Source organism: Meleagris gallopavo, chromosome 3, assembly GCF_000146605.3.
Source record: "Meleagris gallopavo isolate NT-WF06-2002-E0010 breed Aviagen turkey brand Nicholas breeding stock chromosome 3, Turkey_5.1, whole genome shotgun sequence".
Lineage (NCBI taxonomy): Eukaryota > Metazoa > Chordata > Aves > Galliformes > Phasianidae > Meleagris > Meleagris gallopavo.
Genome location: NC_015013.2, coordinates 23,057,688 through 23,072,769, shown reverse-complemented (window position 1 = coordinate 23,072,769; position 15,082 = coordinate 23,057,688). Strand labels below are relative to the sequence as shown.

General features: G+C 39.2%; 1 long non-coding RNA gene across 1 annotated transcript in view; it reads right to left on the bottom strand.

The window, feature by feature from the left end:
* The window catches only part of LOC104910172, a 3,737-nt gene extending 3,390 nt beyond the window's left edge, over positions 1–347 (bottom strand). Inside the window, exon 1 of the long non-coding RNA XR_004159182.1 lies at positions 209–347. This is a non-coding gene — a long non-coding RNA (uncharacterized LOC104910172). The remainder of the gene's footprint in view (positions 1–208) is intronic.
* Positions 348–15,082: the final 14,735 nt, after the last annotated feature.

Here is a 15,082-nt window from a genome sequence, read left to right as displayed (position 1 = left end):
CTGCCTCGCTCCGTGCTCGGCCCGGCACGCAGCCCTCCTGAGGGAGGGAGGGAGGGACGGAAGGAGGGGGCTGCCCGCACGGCGTCCCCGGTAATGGCGGCTCCGCGCCCCCCGGGCAGTCCCCGGGCGGGGCGGAAGGGCCGGGCCGGGCGCTCGCTGCCTTCGGCTGCCTAAAAAGGAGCGGAGTGCGGGGAAAATGCAGACTCACCGGCCGAGAGATGGGATCGCCGCCTCGGCGTGTGAAAATAAAGATGACGGCTGTAATAGTAATGAGAATAATAAAAGCCGCGTTAATGTGGTTTTTAAGGGAAGTCCGTGACGGAAGTGGGATGCGCAATCAGCGCCGTTTGCTTGAAGGAGTATGGAGGAGGAGGTGCGATCGCAGCAGGGATCCCCGAACGGGACTCGGGGATCGGGCAGAGGTCGGAGCGGAGGGCTGAGCGCCCTCGGAAGGCTCCGCGCTTCCCCGGAGGCCCGTTCGGCACGGCAGCGTCGAGTGTGGAGGGAAGGGAGCTCATTGTTGGCCCCGGCGCTTTGGTCGTGGGGGGAAGAATCGATCTTTGTCGTTCTTGGAAAAATGACATTGAAAGCAAAACGATGGGCCCCCGTAGTAGACGTGTGTATAGTTACAGATGGGTACGTGCTGTGTAGTAATCCTGCAGTTCTGGGCGACCCTGCCGGCTGTATTAATAGGCGTCTGTGTGTGGGCAGGGGGATGACACAGACTTGATGAGCTCGTCGGTGGTGCGGTGATGGCTTCTGATGCTGATAGTTTCTGATCGTAGGGAAGTTGCACTGAGCTTGGTCTTGCAGCAGCAGAAAGTCTTAAAGCGGTAGAAAAAGATGTGTCAGATATTTACCGAAGAACTCTTAGAGCATATTTAACAACCGGGATTCTCATTTTTGTATGTAGATGTGGAGCTGATCTGGTTGAATTGGGCTCTGGCATACACTGAGATCTGTTCTGACATTTCTGTGGGTGTTTGGTATTGGGAAGAGCTTGTTGAACTCTGCATCCCTCTGTGATTTTCTCTTCTGTAAGAAAATGGCCCATTATAAGGTCTGGGTACTCCTTTTTGTTTGGGCAGGAGGTGCCTATTTTTTTTTTATTTCAGTGCAACACAATGGACGCAGAAATCAATGAACAAGCATAAGGCTTAGTTTGCTGTACGTGGGAGCATACAAAATATTTTTCTCTTGACAGCATTTACAATGACAAATGCTTCCTTTTTCCTGTCACTTGTTAGAGAATGTCAGCAAAGCTGTAGCAGTTATTTAAAAGAAAAAATGAGTAAAAATGTTACTGTTCTCTAGGATGAAAAAAAAAACAAACAAAAACCAAAACCCCCCCAATGCCTGAACAATCAGCTGTAATCTCAGGTTAGTACACTGCTCAGTTGTACTGCCAGGGGGATGGCTGGCTTTCCTCCTTTCTTTTTGTAAGACCAAGCATAAAGTAGAATTAAAAGAGCTTAAGGAATGAAGTTTCAGTATGTGAAATGTGTTTCATTAGGATATTGAACGGTGTCTGCGTTCACTTGAAATGTATACATTTCCAGTTTTTGCTTTGGTTATGTAAATGCAAACTCACTCTGAGTTGTAGAAATTGGTTGTTATTGAAACATAAAGACAGATTACTGAAGGAAGAAGCTGAGTATGTATGAAAACATAATGTCTTGAATTTAAATTTGAAGTTGAATATGTTGGAGTTAGAAAAACTAGAGGCAGCTTACTTTCTGTTGTCTGTTATCTAGATCTTATTAATTGAAGTTGAAAAGACAAGAACACCTTGTTAGATCTGTCACCTTCTTTGTAGGAGGATTTAGAGTAAAACTGCTAAGAAATAGAGTTGGTGCTGAGCAAAGTGATTATGTCCTGACTGAGAAAACACTGTAGGAAGTGCCTTTCTGTCCTATTGGTAAGCTAGAGATTAGAGATAACAGTGTAAACTGATAGGATAGTTTTAAGCAGAAGATGTATAGACAAGCATCTTATTAAAAAGTACATTTGTGAGACTTGAAATGATTAATAAAATATCTTACTGTAAAACTTTATTTTTATAAAATGGGTAGTGCAGACTAAGGGTCTGTAGCAGGTTGTTGATTCATCTGTTAGGTATACAAGATCTATTCTGCATCAAAGTATAAAGATAAAATGTATTTCAGAATGTATTCTAGTACTCAACATAAAATCATGTACATTCTGAAGGGCTGAAAACAGCTAGCACGTGAGTGTGCTTCCAGGAAATATATGTACAAAACAGAATTGGGAGTCTATCATCAAGGCATGGCTTACAAGGCAGTGAGCATACAGAAAGTCTGGGTTCTTTTTCATTGCTGTTTTTAAATCATTGCATCTTTACGGCTTCAAATCCTTAATGCTTTGGGAAGGTGGTGCCCCCACCAACCAGCACCTTTGGAATGTACAAATTAGGACTGACCTTTAATCATGCTATTGTAACATCATCCTCCAAACTGTTTTTGCGAGTTGATGCTAATGAATTCTGCTTTTAAGCATAAAGAATTTTTTACCTACTGTCTTGGCTAAGAAAATGAGATATTGATTGTACATTTACAGTTAAGTTTATCTTTGTGGAATGGTGAAGAGATCTCTGAATACCAAAGGATGCAAGGCTTACAAACATCTCAGTTAACTCTTGTCTGGGTGATAAAGCAAATGCCTTTATAAATGGCTGTGATAAGTCTCAGTGGAAACACAAACAAGTTACCGACTGATAACTCATTGCTGTTTTGCAATGAAAGTGGATTAATTATTTCCTGTACTATAAATTGAGTGTCTTCAGCAGCCTGTGCAGTAACTTCAGTCACATATGAATGGATGGTGCAGTTTTTGAAGCCATTGAGAAGGTTCCGATTGTTGCCACCATTTATCACAGCTCATATCGTGTTTCCAGGAGCAGCAAAATTTACATTTTGAGTAAGGGGTGGGGAACTTTGGGCAAAGACAGAAATGCCTGGAAAACAAAGGAAAAATAAGACACTCTGGAAGTCTTGGCAGCAGGATGATTGACTACTCAAACTTAGCCAGATAACATCCAAATATAACTGTCAAACATAGTTCAAAACTTGATCAGAGAAAACACAATGGTGGAAGACTTTCTGTGTAGAAATGAATCTCCACAGCTGGCAGCAGTTCTTTATCAGGAAGGGAAGTATGTGTCTAAGATGAAAGTGGAGCGGGGCTTGGGAGTAGCATCCCAAATACAGTGTCCGTGTGCCACCTCTCCCTGAAGGGAAGCCAAAGATGAAGGTAGTTGTCAGAATCATTTAGAACGTTGTACACTTCACGCTTCCTTCATGTGTTTTTTGATGTAAGCTTCACTTTTGAACTTAGTGTTGAAGTATATGTAGATGGTAAAATGCTTACGTGAATATTTTAGGAAAATGGGATGCAGAAATCTTGAGTGATATGGACATGGAGCTAAAGACTTCTGCAAGTCCTAGTGGCTTGAGAGACTTTGAGTAACCTGCTTAAAGTTCAACTTCAACCAAGTCTGCCTATTGCAGTCTAGGAGATAATTGTGTGATTAGGTGAAACCATATAGGAAGTACTAATGGCTATCATAAAAAATATATAAATGTTTTTTTTTTCATCTTGAATAATAATTTTGTGGCTTTCTTAGTTTTCCTGAACAGTGCTTAAATGGTAAAGATAAAACCTAAACAATTTATTCAGAAATTTAGGATTTCAAATTAAAGGCAGGAACTCTGTTTAGTTTCTTCCTGGTCACCTTGTTTTATACATTCTTGTCTTGTTTGCTTTATACTGGTTGTGATAGTGGCTGGGAATGTTGACTGTCTGTAGTAGATACTATTAAAAGTGCTACCAAAGCAGATAAAGTCTTCTAGGGAGACAGAGACAAAAGAGAAGGGTTTTTATGGAAAAGAAAAAGTATATGTGCTTTTGACAGGCAACAAACTTCTTCATGAGTACTACTAATCAAAAGTACACTACCTTTTAGATCATGGGCAAAATGGTTTTTATGGTAGGCATCAAATGGAAAAAGCAAGTCCAGTTTTCAGCTTAAATCCGTGGAGCAGAACATGCAATGTATGAAGTTCAGGTAGTGCCTTTCTATGAGGTTCATCCATCTCCTGCTGATATGTAGTAGCTAACCTACAGTGAATGTAGTCATTGTGGTTGTGTGGGTTACTTGGCATGGCACCTGCACTAGCTACAGAGTAGCAACAAACATCTAATAAGAATATCTAGTAGCAAAACTAAAAGCCAGTCATTGGCAGGCAACTCTGGTGGTACCCCATGTGGTATCTCCGTGCTGTCCTCTGCAAATATTCATTCATAGCTTTGTGGCTTTCAGGTGCTGGGGGTGTATTTAGGGGTTTTATGAAGTGGTGAGGAATGCAGACAGTATGAGCTAAGAAGCAAGTCAGCTGTTGCTTTTCAAGAATTTGTTATTTTGTCCTCTGAATTTCGGCCATTGAGAAGGTTAAAGCAAAGCAGTGTTGCTGCCATTAGTCCTGGCTGACCCAAGCTGAAAGCGAAGTGGGCCCTCTTGTGAAGTTTTGAGTCCAATTTCAGCAGCATCCATTTGGTTGGAGGGTTGTTTTGAGAAAGAGAAATAGAAATGTCGCAATTTGAAAGTTGCTGATCCATTGTATGCAAGACTAAAATAACTGCAGAAACAGTACAGTGGAGATGTTAGCCTGGGAATGGTGGTGTAGGGTTGACATTTCCTGGAAAGGAGGACAGAGCATTTCTGTGTGAAATGCAGCAGCTGTTGTGCAGCTTTGTTTGGTATGGAACAGTCAAAGTTGTTGGGATACTCTGAGGGTTAGTAGATTTTGTGTGAAAGAGTCAGGATTCATGAATGTTTCTAAGCAGGAACGGAATTACTCATAACATCTGTGATAGCTGGCAGATGATGAACTAAATACATGTTTGAGGTGGAAGGTAAATGAGAGCTAGAGAAAAGCCAGGCCCATTCTTGAGTGGTGTACATTTGAGCAGTCATAGAGTACTGATGTGCTCAGAATACACATGCTTAGAAAGGAGCTGGCAGAATTAGAAAGACAGTTGGTGCTAAGACTTTCTCTAATTGCAGAGCTCTATTACAGCCACCTTGCATACACAGTAAACTTTTATTAAAGAAATGCCTTCTCCCTAGCTAAATGTTCTACAGAAGCAAGTATGAAACTTCCAACTGAAATTTCAAGTGGCTTCCAAAAGTTTTTCAATGTAAAACGCTCATGTAAATAAATAAAATCTAAACAAGGGTAAGGAAATTTTTTTCTACTCCAGTGTAAGGATACTACTATTGATCTATTGTTTTTTAATTAAGAAAAGCATTCTTATGCCAACAAATGGGCCTGTTTAGATGCAGACTTCAGTCAGGATTAAAATGCACTGGTTTTTCCCTGCAGCTTGAGGAAGGAGATGAGATCACTGTGAAATAGCTGTTTGTGGTCAGCTGAAGTGTTAAAATAGGAAAGACACAAACTTTGCAAATGCGTTGGGGGGGATGAGGTGGGATTCTTTTGAAATTGAGTGATGATTTTAATGAGAACAAAGCAAACTGATTTTCCTTCCTGATGTGAGAAACAAGCTTGATATTAATTAATTATTTAACAAAAAGGCTACTGATCAAAATAAAAATGAAAGTCACAATAAGCTATTTTCAAACTATTCACTAAAATAATTACATCTAATTGCTTCTCCTCATAAAGAAATATGATTGATTTGGAGAAGAAATTTCACATTTTTTCTTGGTGCAGTGAAATCAAAAAGTAGATTACTGGTGAAGTAATAGGCATGATCTGCAAAGCTGAGTCATGTTCCTTCAGGAAAGATACTGCTGTTTTGAGAAAACAGATCACTTACCAAGTAGTGAGGAGGAGGAATTGAAATGACAAGGAACGACTCAAGTGCTTTTACCAGTAGACACTACAATAGGTGAGAGCCTCAGTTTGAGTCCCTAGAATAGATTGGTATATTGTTACTCAAAGAGGAGGGTCATTAATGAGTAGCATCCACAGGGTCTCACCAAACAGCCTGTGTGGCAAGAGCCTGTAGATTCAGCTGTAAGGATGCAGAGCCTCTTCCGATGGCTCTTCTTCTGAAACTGCAGCAGTGGATCCCAGCTGCTTGCGGTTGCATGGAGGAGGAGGAAGATGACTTAATTGTCTTTGGGCATTTGTTTAAAAAATAGGGCTGGTTTCCGTGGTTGTTGAATGGAGTCTTCTCAAAACATTTGGTCAAATTTGTTTCTTCAACTTATGTCATTATTAATGCCACGCACAAGTGGCAGTAGCCCTGGTTGTTTTTAAAAAAGGCACTGCAAATATCAAACAGGTTTTCCTAGTAAGCAATGCTGACTTGTGCATCTTGCTGGTACTTTGAATGTGATGTTTCTAACCTGGACCTTACTGAACAACTGAGATCAGTATTACTGCTTTGTGGTGCTTGTTCTTTTTCTGTCTTGTTTTTTCTCTCCCTCCTAAGGGGGAAAAAGAGTCCTCTGCAGAGAGGTAAGAAAATTCCTGAAAAAGTATTGTGCCTTTCAACACCAAAGATGTTCAGAAAGCTAGCTATAGGTTTTCAGCACTCAAAATATGCAAGTGGATTACTTTATCTGGTATGTTTTCTGTGGAAGTATTTCAACAGAGTGCACAAATAATTCCTACAATTCTGTGTAGGAGTCAGGTTAATATTTACCAGTTTATACAATGGTCAGAATGTGAGGTTCAGATTTGGGAAGGTTTGTTTTCTGAGATTTCATGGGGATGTATAGATGGATGTATGCCTGTGTGTATGCTGGCAAATGGCATTCTGTGTGGCTTAAAAACTGAGTTTGTAAACTTTTAACAAGAAGTTGGGGAAAGTATTCTGGGCAGTAGGCATCTAACATTGCTATTGTGACTAATGGTGCGCTAGTTCTACTCTGCCTTGAAGATGTCCAGAGCTCAATTACTCTTGTTTCTTTGTTGTCCTAGTATGTATGTGGGCAATAGTAGTCAACATCGAAGTGTCTGCAGACTGCGTGAACAGCCAACAATGCATTTTGTAGTTAGATTTGTACATAACTATTTAGCAATTGAAAACTGGGATCATAGTGAGATAAGTGCTGAAAATAAACAGGGAAGTACACTGTAGTCAGTATGGCTCTTAAGGACATGTTACGTACCTACTGTTTAGTTCATAACCTCACTTTTTGTTTAGAAGAGCAAATTAAAATTTAAAACTTTTAATTTTTTATAAGAAATTTCCACATTTCTGTGCATCAGTAAAACCTGCAGCCTTATGAGATGTTTTGTCGAGTTATTCAGTCAAAGGTTTTCCCTGAACTTTGTGATTGTCATATAGCTGGTAAATTTCTTCGGGGCCGTCGAACAACAAGAGTTGTTATTGCAGATTTCCTGAAAAAATAAAACTATCTGACATTGTAGTCTTAGAGACTGCTTGTTTCCAAAGCCAAAACAGCTGTTAAATGTTTGGATGAAATGAAGTGACATGTCCTAAAATTTGGCCAAGACAATAAAGGAAGGATACGTCAAAAATGATAGCAGAATACATAAGGAGCATCACAGGAGTTGAGTTAGAATAAATGGGCTGTTTAAATACTAAACATTACTTAGCTAACCTCTTAAACTATACAATGAGCTGTGCTGTAGCCATTGTGTAGGCTTGGCTCTGTGCTATTGAATAGAATTTTCTAGTGGAGCATTAAGATAGTAAGACCTTTGCTTTCCAAATGTTTTTCATGCTACCAATTTCTGAATGATTATATCATTTTCTGAGAATATAAGAATGCTTCACCCTCTTCTTAAAATTTAGGCTGAGGTTTAAAATGTCATGGCCTTTTGTAATTCTTCTGGAATTAGAGAAATGAATATATGCAGTTGAAAACACAGGAAAAAATGTAGAAAGCTGCCAGTATAGCTGCACAAATCAAAATGTGAGTTGTCTGTGGATGGTCCTATTCTATCTGAAAGCTAATACTTTATGGTGCAGTGAAGGTCCAACTTAAGATGATGTCAAACCCTATGTTTATGAAGCCTTCTGCTGTTACAATACAGAAATAAAGTGGAGCATGATTTCTCTGCAAAAAAATACAGAACAAAACAAAATCTAAACAGCCATTAGTTTTGTTTTTGAAAAATTAAAGCTTTAATATCACAGAATCGTAGGGGTTGGAAGAGATCTTTGGAGATCGTCTAGTCCAATCCCCTGCTAAAGCAGTATTACCTAAGGTAAGTTGCAGAGGGAGGCATCCAGTCAGGTTTTGAATATCTGGAGAAGGAGTCTCTTCAGCCTTTCTGGGCAGCCTGTTCTACTGCTCTATTACCTTCACAGTAAGGAGTTTTTTCCTCATATCAGTGTGGAACTTTCAATGTTCTAGATTGTGCCCATTACTTCTTTTTCTGTTACTAGGCACTGCTGAGAAGAGCCTGGCCCCAACCACTTGACTCACACCCTTTAGATGTTTATAAGCATTGTTAATATTTTGTGATCCCCTCTTGGTCTTCTCCAGGCTGAACAGCCTTTAGTCTTTCCTTATAAGGGAGATGCTCCAGGTCCCTCATCATCCACCCCACTGGACTCTCTCTACAAGCTCTCTGTCTTTTTTGAAATGGGAAGCCCAGAACTGGACACAGCACTCAAGATGTGGCATCATCAGGGCAGAGTAGAAGGGAGAAATAACCTCCTTCAACCTGCTGGCCTCGTTCTTTTTAGTGCATCCCAGGATACCATTGGCCTTCTTGGCCATAAGAATGCACTGTTGGCTCATGGCAATCTGTTTTCCAGCGGGACACCCAGGTCCTTCTCTGCAGAGGTTCTCTCCAGCAGGTCAGCCCCTAACTGTACTGATGCATGTGATTATTCCTCCCCAGGTGTAGGATTCTACAGTTGCTCTTGTTGAACCTCAACAGGTTTTTTTCCTGTCCAGTTCTCCAACCTGTTCAGATCTTGCTGAGGGGCAGCACAGACTTCTGGAAGGATACATCAGAAATTATAGGAGAATACATAAGGCCACTCCTCCCAGCTTTGTATCATTAGCAAACTTGCTGAGGGTGCATTCTATCTCCTCATTCAGGTCATTGATGAAGATGCTGAATAGGACGAGGCTGAGTACTGACCCCTGGGGAACAGTGCTAGCTGCAGGCCTCATTCATTATCTGTGCATTTGTCCCTAACTTTTTTTTTTCTTCAACTGATGTCAAATCAGACAGCAAGTCCATTTTGGTTGCCTTTTGCATGTCAGATTGCTCCTTAAACAGTGGAAGTGGAGTGGTTGCAGCAGTAGCTTTAACTTATGCTCTTGCTTTACATCACTTAACATCATGTTTTGTGCGCCTCAGGTAGCTGTTTTCCACAGGTAGGGACAATTGGGCTTGAACTTCTCCTGGCCTGCGAAGTTCAGAAAGCAAATCAGTGCTGTGCATTGTTGAACTGTGTCAGGGGATTTTGTGAAGTGGGCTTCTGTAAGGATGGCAACAAAGGCAAGCCAAACACAAATTTATGAAGAACTGACAGATGCTCAGATGAAATGACTAAGTGAGCCATGATAGCTTATCTAATAACTTGATGATTGGTTTCTTAATGCTTTATTAAAAAACATATGTATTACAGATTCGTAGAATGGCCTTAGGTTGGAAGGGACCTCAATGATCATGAATCTCCATCCCCTCCCACCACAGGCAGGGCCACCAACCTCCACATTTAATGGAGAACAGGCTGCCCAAGGCCCCATCCAACCTGGCCTTGAACACCTCCAGGGATGGGGCATCCAAATGTATGTATGTATGTTAAAAAACCTGTTTCTCCGAAGTAGAAGGCTGCCTTTGAAAGGTAAACAGAACACTTGCTTGACTGATTTACTTTTTTCAGTAGTTGAGCAAAAAGTTACAAACCTGAGCTTCATTTCTGTTTCCATTATGGGAAAATTCTACTGCTTGTCTGTTGAATTACCAAGTCAGCAGAGCTAAGTCAAGCCTGCTTATTAAGAAAGTGATAAAAATATAAAATACAGTTTGGATAGTGGTGAAGATAGCCATTACATTCTGTTACCTGTTGGTGCAGAGCGCATGGTGTATTTTGTTGAATGCTGCAAGGTTTACAAGGGCTGCAGTCAAATTTGCTTGTCCTTAGCTCAGAATAAAGGTACAACTCAGATAACAATAACCACTCAGCATGTGTGCTAACTTTTTTTTTTGAGCTTGGAATCAAATGCATCCTTCCCTAGCCAAAGGGAAACATTTGAGAAGCTGTGACGCATTTACACAGATGAAGGAAGGAAATGTCCAAAAGAGTCAAAAGATAAAAATAGATCAGTTTACTGAGCTGAACTCTGGATGGGAATTGAAGAACTAAATATAAATCTAAATTTGTACCTTTGGGACTTACATAACTGAGTAGTATAACCCTTTCCTGTTTTTTCTTATGTTAAATATTATAGTGGACAACCTCAGGTAAAGACTTGCGTCAAGCCTTGTGAGGTGGTTTTTAAGTGGCTTAAATGGGAGACAATGCTGAGAGTTTGATCTCCCCTTGATTATTGCTATAGCTCAGCTAACTTCCTAGAAAAGTGGATTAAGCATTTTTTTATGAGCTCTGCGCTGGAGACGATATCTCTGGTCTTCACTGGACAAAAGGCTAAAGCTAGTAGTTAAATAGGGCCAAGTGTCTGTGAGGTTTAAAGAAAAGGGAATGATGTTTTTGTACCAGCTTCTACAAAGGAAGTAAATTCACCTCTGACTCTGATATTACAAAACAATAAAATAAAAATAATAAAAAAGCCATCAAGTCTCCTTTGTGGTTAAGGAAAAGCAGACTAGTTCAGGGTGTTTAAAATTTGTATAATGGGAGAGGATATAGTAAAAACTCTTCATATGCAAAGAACCATCCAAATTACTTTCCTTAGTTGATCACAGTAGTGCTGTCGAAATCAAGATAAACTTGATTTTTCTCTGGAGAAATGCTACATTTTTGGGGATACTAATACTTTGCAGGACAAGAAGTGTTACTGTTAAAATAGTTTACTAATACAGTGAAAGTAATGGGAATTTATGGAAAAATGATAGCATCATGATGTATAACTTAAAGCAGCAACTGTCTCCACTCCTCACTGCCCCCACAGGTATGGTGGGTTAGATTTTGTTTAGTGTCTTCCCTTTTCTTACGATATTGCCTAGGGAAGAATGTTTACTTGACAGATATATTAATAGTTGCAATCTTGTTTGTTTTTGTTTTGGTTTTGTTTGGTGTTCCAGAGGAGCTTAGGAATGTTTTCTCAGGGTTGTTTTGGATGAATTTTCTGTCTTTGATAACTAAAATAGTATCTGTTTCAAGTAGCAGTTTATCTGTTAAGAAGTAAACAGTTTATAGAAAAATGACCTGACTACTACAGTAGAGCATGTCAATAGTAGAGTATGTCAATTTAAACTTTGTATTTATGAAGTACGTTGTGATGTAGCAAAGTATTACAAATATTCTGTAACGTGGTTTTGAAATGGATTTGTCCACGTTGCTGTTCTCATCGTGCTAACCCACTGTTCTGAAATTAAAGCTGTGAAAACTTGTTTGAAAGATGAGTTGGTTAGCTGAGCTGCAAACTTAATGAGCAGTGTTTCTGCTTGTAGGCAAATTTATGACTTGGAATCTGAGCCAGAGCTTACCTTGCAATTCATGTCCACTGAAGCAACAAGAAGGAAATCAAAGAACAAGAAGATACTGCTCTTGATAATGTTGTAGGTGATATTTAGGAAATGAAAAGGAAGTTGTAGAAGGGTTATGTTTGATTATGAGAAGGTTAAGGATGAACGTACCTCAATATTAAGGCAGAACACTCAATGGACAGCTTTTTAGTTGTCTGGGCAGTTACTTTTTATGCATGTGATGTAGCTTTTGTGTAGATATAACTGAGAGAGTGTGTGTGTGTGTGTGTGTGTGTGTTCACAAGCAAGCAGCATAGTATCCTTTTTAGGATTTGTTTCCTCATGCAATGTTTTCCAGTACTTGGCATAGGAACTTCACACCCACTTACTTCCTTTACTAATACTTTGAGTTCTGACTTCTGTTCTAGCTACTGACCTTCAGAGGTAGGGACAGAACTGACTGGTTTGAGTGCTCCTGTTTTAGTAAGACTTGCCCAACTGTGGGAGAGATTTGACAAAGGATAGCCATCCTTTTCCAGACTGGCTTTTTGCTGACTTAATTGTTGTCCTCATGCGTACTATCACTTCTTTTGTCACTTTTGCTCAGTAAATAAGATAGAAGTCTGGCAGATAATAAGCTCAATCTGTAGGCATCAGTGTTCATGTCCATAGGAGGTCCATTATGTGTACAGAGATAAGTAGGAGGTCATATGGAAAAGTGTTGCATATTTTGAATGTTAAAGCATGTGTGCTATATTTAATAAAGGTTGCACAGGCAGTCTTTGTGCTGTGTTGCCTAGTTTTTGAGTGCTTTTTTGTGACTGCTTCTATGAACCCTTGTCCTAGTTCAATTAAGTCATTGTTTAGGGTTTATGTAAAGTTTTCATTATATGCCTTAGTGGATGACAGTAGATGACACTGATTTTAGCAGAATACACGTTATTATCTTGTTAATCAGAGTTATTTTGGGAACAGAAATGCATTAATTGATTATACGATATTAAACAGAGTGGATGTGTAAGCTGGTTTATTAAAGAGATGTTGATTACAGAAAAGCACATTATGGATGTTAGTACTTCACTAGGAGGTTGGGGGCTTGTGGGTTTTTTTGTTTTGTTTTGTTTGGGACAACAATCCAAATACACAAAACCAATAAGCTTGCTAGCTTATTCAAAAAAAATCTGAGTCTGATTTCTCTTCCTTGAGCATTAGATTATGCTATCTTTGTTAAAACTAAGTGAGGGAAGATCTAAACTGTCAAATGTCAAGAAAAAAGGAACCAAATGATAGTTATGCTTTCTTAAGCTTGCATATAATTAGACCTAAAAAACATAAACTACATTTGGTTTTCCACAGCATGATAGACTAAGCTTCATGTGCAAAACCCTCTCTGGAAGAGCAGATAATGGTGAAGGGCTTAAGTGGATATACATACTGATCAGCGACCTAAGTTACTACACTTGTAGGTTTTTGTTTCTTTGTTTGTCCAAATACAAGCAGCAAAATTGCTGCTTTAGTAAGAAACTTTCTGAACTGTCATGTAATCTCTGAAGAAGGAACCAGTGCAGACAAAGAGATGCCTTCCCTTTGGATAGACAAGCATTATGTTGCTATGTAAAAGCTGTGTTCCTACTGTATGGTGAAACAAAAATTGGCTGAATAATATGGTTAAACAAAAATTTATTATATATATATAATGCTTCTTCATATTAAGCTACATTTATTAGTGCACTGAAATGGCTTCTTTATTTAAAAGTGACTAGGAAGATTGTTATCAGTAACATGATGCTATATCTCCATAGCAAAGTTGGATACCAAGGTTGAGAAGTATCTGGAAATGTTAGTCATAACTTCAGTATTCATTGACTTCAAAGTCTTTGTTTTGGAGATAGGTTCTCTTAGCATTTGAACAACACGTAACATGAGAGCAATATTATTACCCACATTAAAAAGAATGTGGATGTGGCACTAAGTGACAGTTCATTGATGGAACTTGATAGGATATGGTTGATGGTTGGCCTTAATAACACTGAAAGTCTTTTCTAACCTAAATATTGTTTATGTGGTGTGTTTCTCATCCAAATGTTCGCTCCTTTTGAAGTATGTTTGAAGAATTATGTCAGAGTCCAAGACAAAGTTCAGATTTCCATTATACTGTTGATACTGTAGAGAAGAGGGAGAAATGAGCAAAACAGTTGCTAACACTGAGAATTAATTGATCAGTTTCTAATCACTGAGCAGGCCTTTGGTACAGATTGTTGAGCATCCAATAGCTGAGGTTTAGAGAATAAACACTGGTATCCTTATCTTGATTCTGCCAAAATATGCTAAGGTTGGCAATGATGTGAGAATTGATCTTTGAGAATGCAGCAGTACTTGACCTAGTGTATCTGAGATGATAAGAGAGAGATGAGAAATCTAAAAAGGTAGAGAGAAAACCAGTGGAATTCTGAGTGAGGATCAGTTGCCTTACAGAAATACTGGAAATCACCACACTACCTACGTGCTCCTAGAGCCTCTGTCTCTTGTGGTTAAGATCTTACAGGATTACTAGAACACGGCTAAATGGTCTACTGATGTATGCAGAGTAAGAGACTCAAGGGAGCCTGAGTTTTTGCAGGCCATTTGACAGAAAGTGTGCTGTTTCTCTGAAGCAAATACTAATTTCAAGGCCCAAAGGTTGTTGGTTTATTTTGTTGGCTTTTTTTGCTTTAAAAAATGATTGTGAAAAGTACAAGCCTAAGCAGAAGAATGGGAGGGATATAATGGGTACCTAGAGTAGAAAACTTGTGATTTCTAGTACTGTGTGGTCACTGAGAGGATTTATACTTGAAAGGAATAACGCCTTGTGTATCTACTGTGCTGCTCACATGTTTTTATTACAGTGATGATGTGCTAAAATAAGAAAGAAAAGCTGTTAATAGGCCATGGCCTAGATAGGCCTAACATTTCTTCATACCCTGAAGAAAAAAGCAAGTAAAGGGAAGGAAAATTTTGATAGAAGGCCTTAATTTTGTACTGTGTAATACAGTCTTGGTAATTTAACACAAGAATTAGTTATAGTTAACTTGTGTAACTTAAAAAAAAAAAAAAAAAAAAAAAAAAAAGCCTTTTTCCACATCATTATTCCTCAAATTTCTGTTGCTCAACAGAAATGTGCTATTGGGCCTTTGTGGAAAGAGCAGCACAGTTGTTCCAGGAATCTATTGGTAGCACAGTCTTAGATCCAGAAAGAACCCAGGCGTATAAACATCTTTGTAGTCAGTTCCCTCGGTGTGGACTCTGATTTGCCAAGAGCACTAAGCGGATGTGTTAAGAGGATATGCTTATCTCAAAAGATAAGTCGAACCTTATCTCTAAGTAATCATCTTGTTGTGTTCAGGTGAGATTATTAATCACGTCTTTTAATTAGAGAAATGCTTGAAAGCGTGGGCAGTAACTAAATGTTT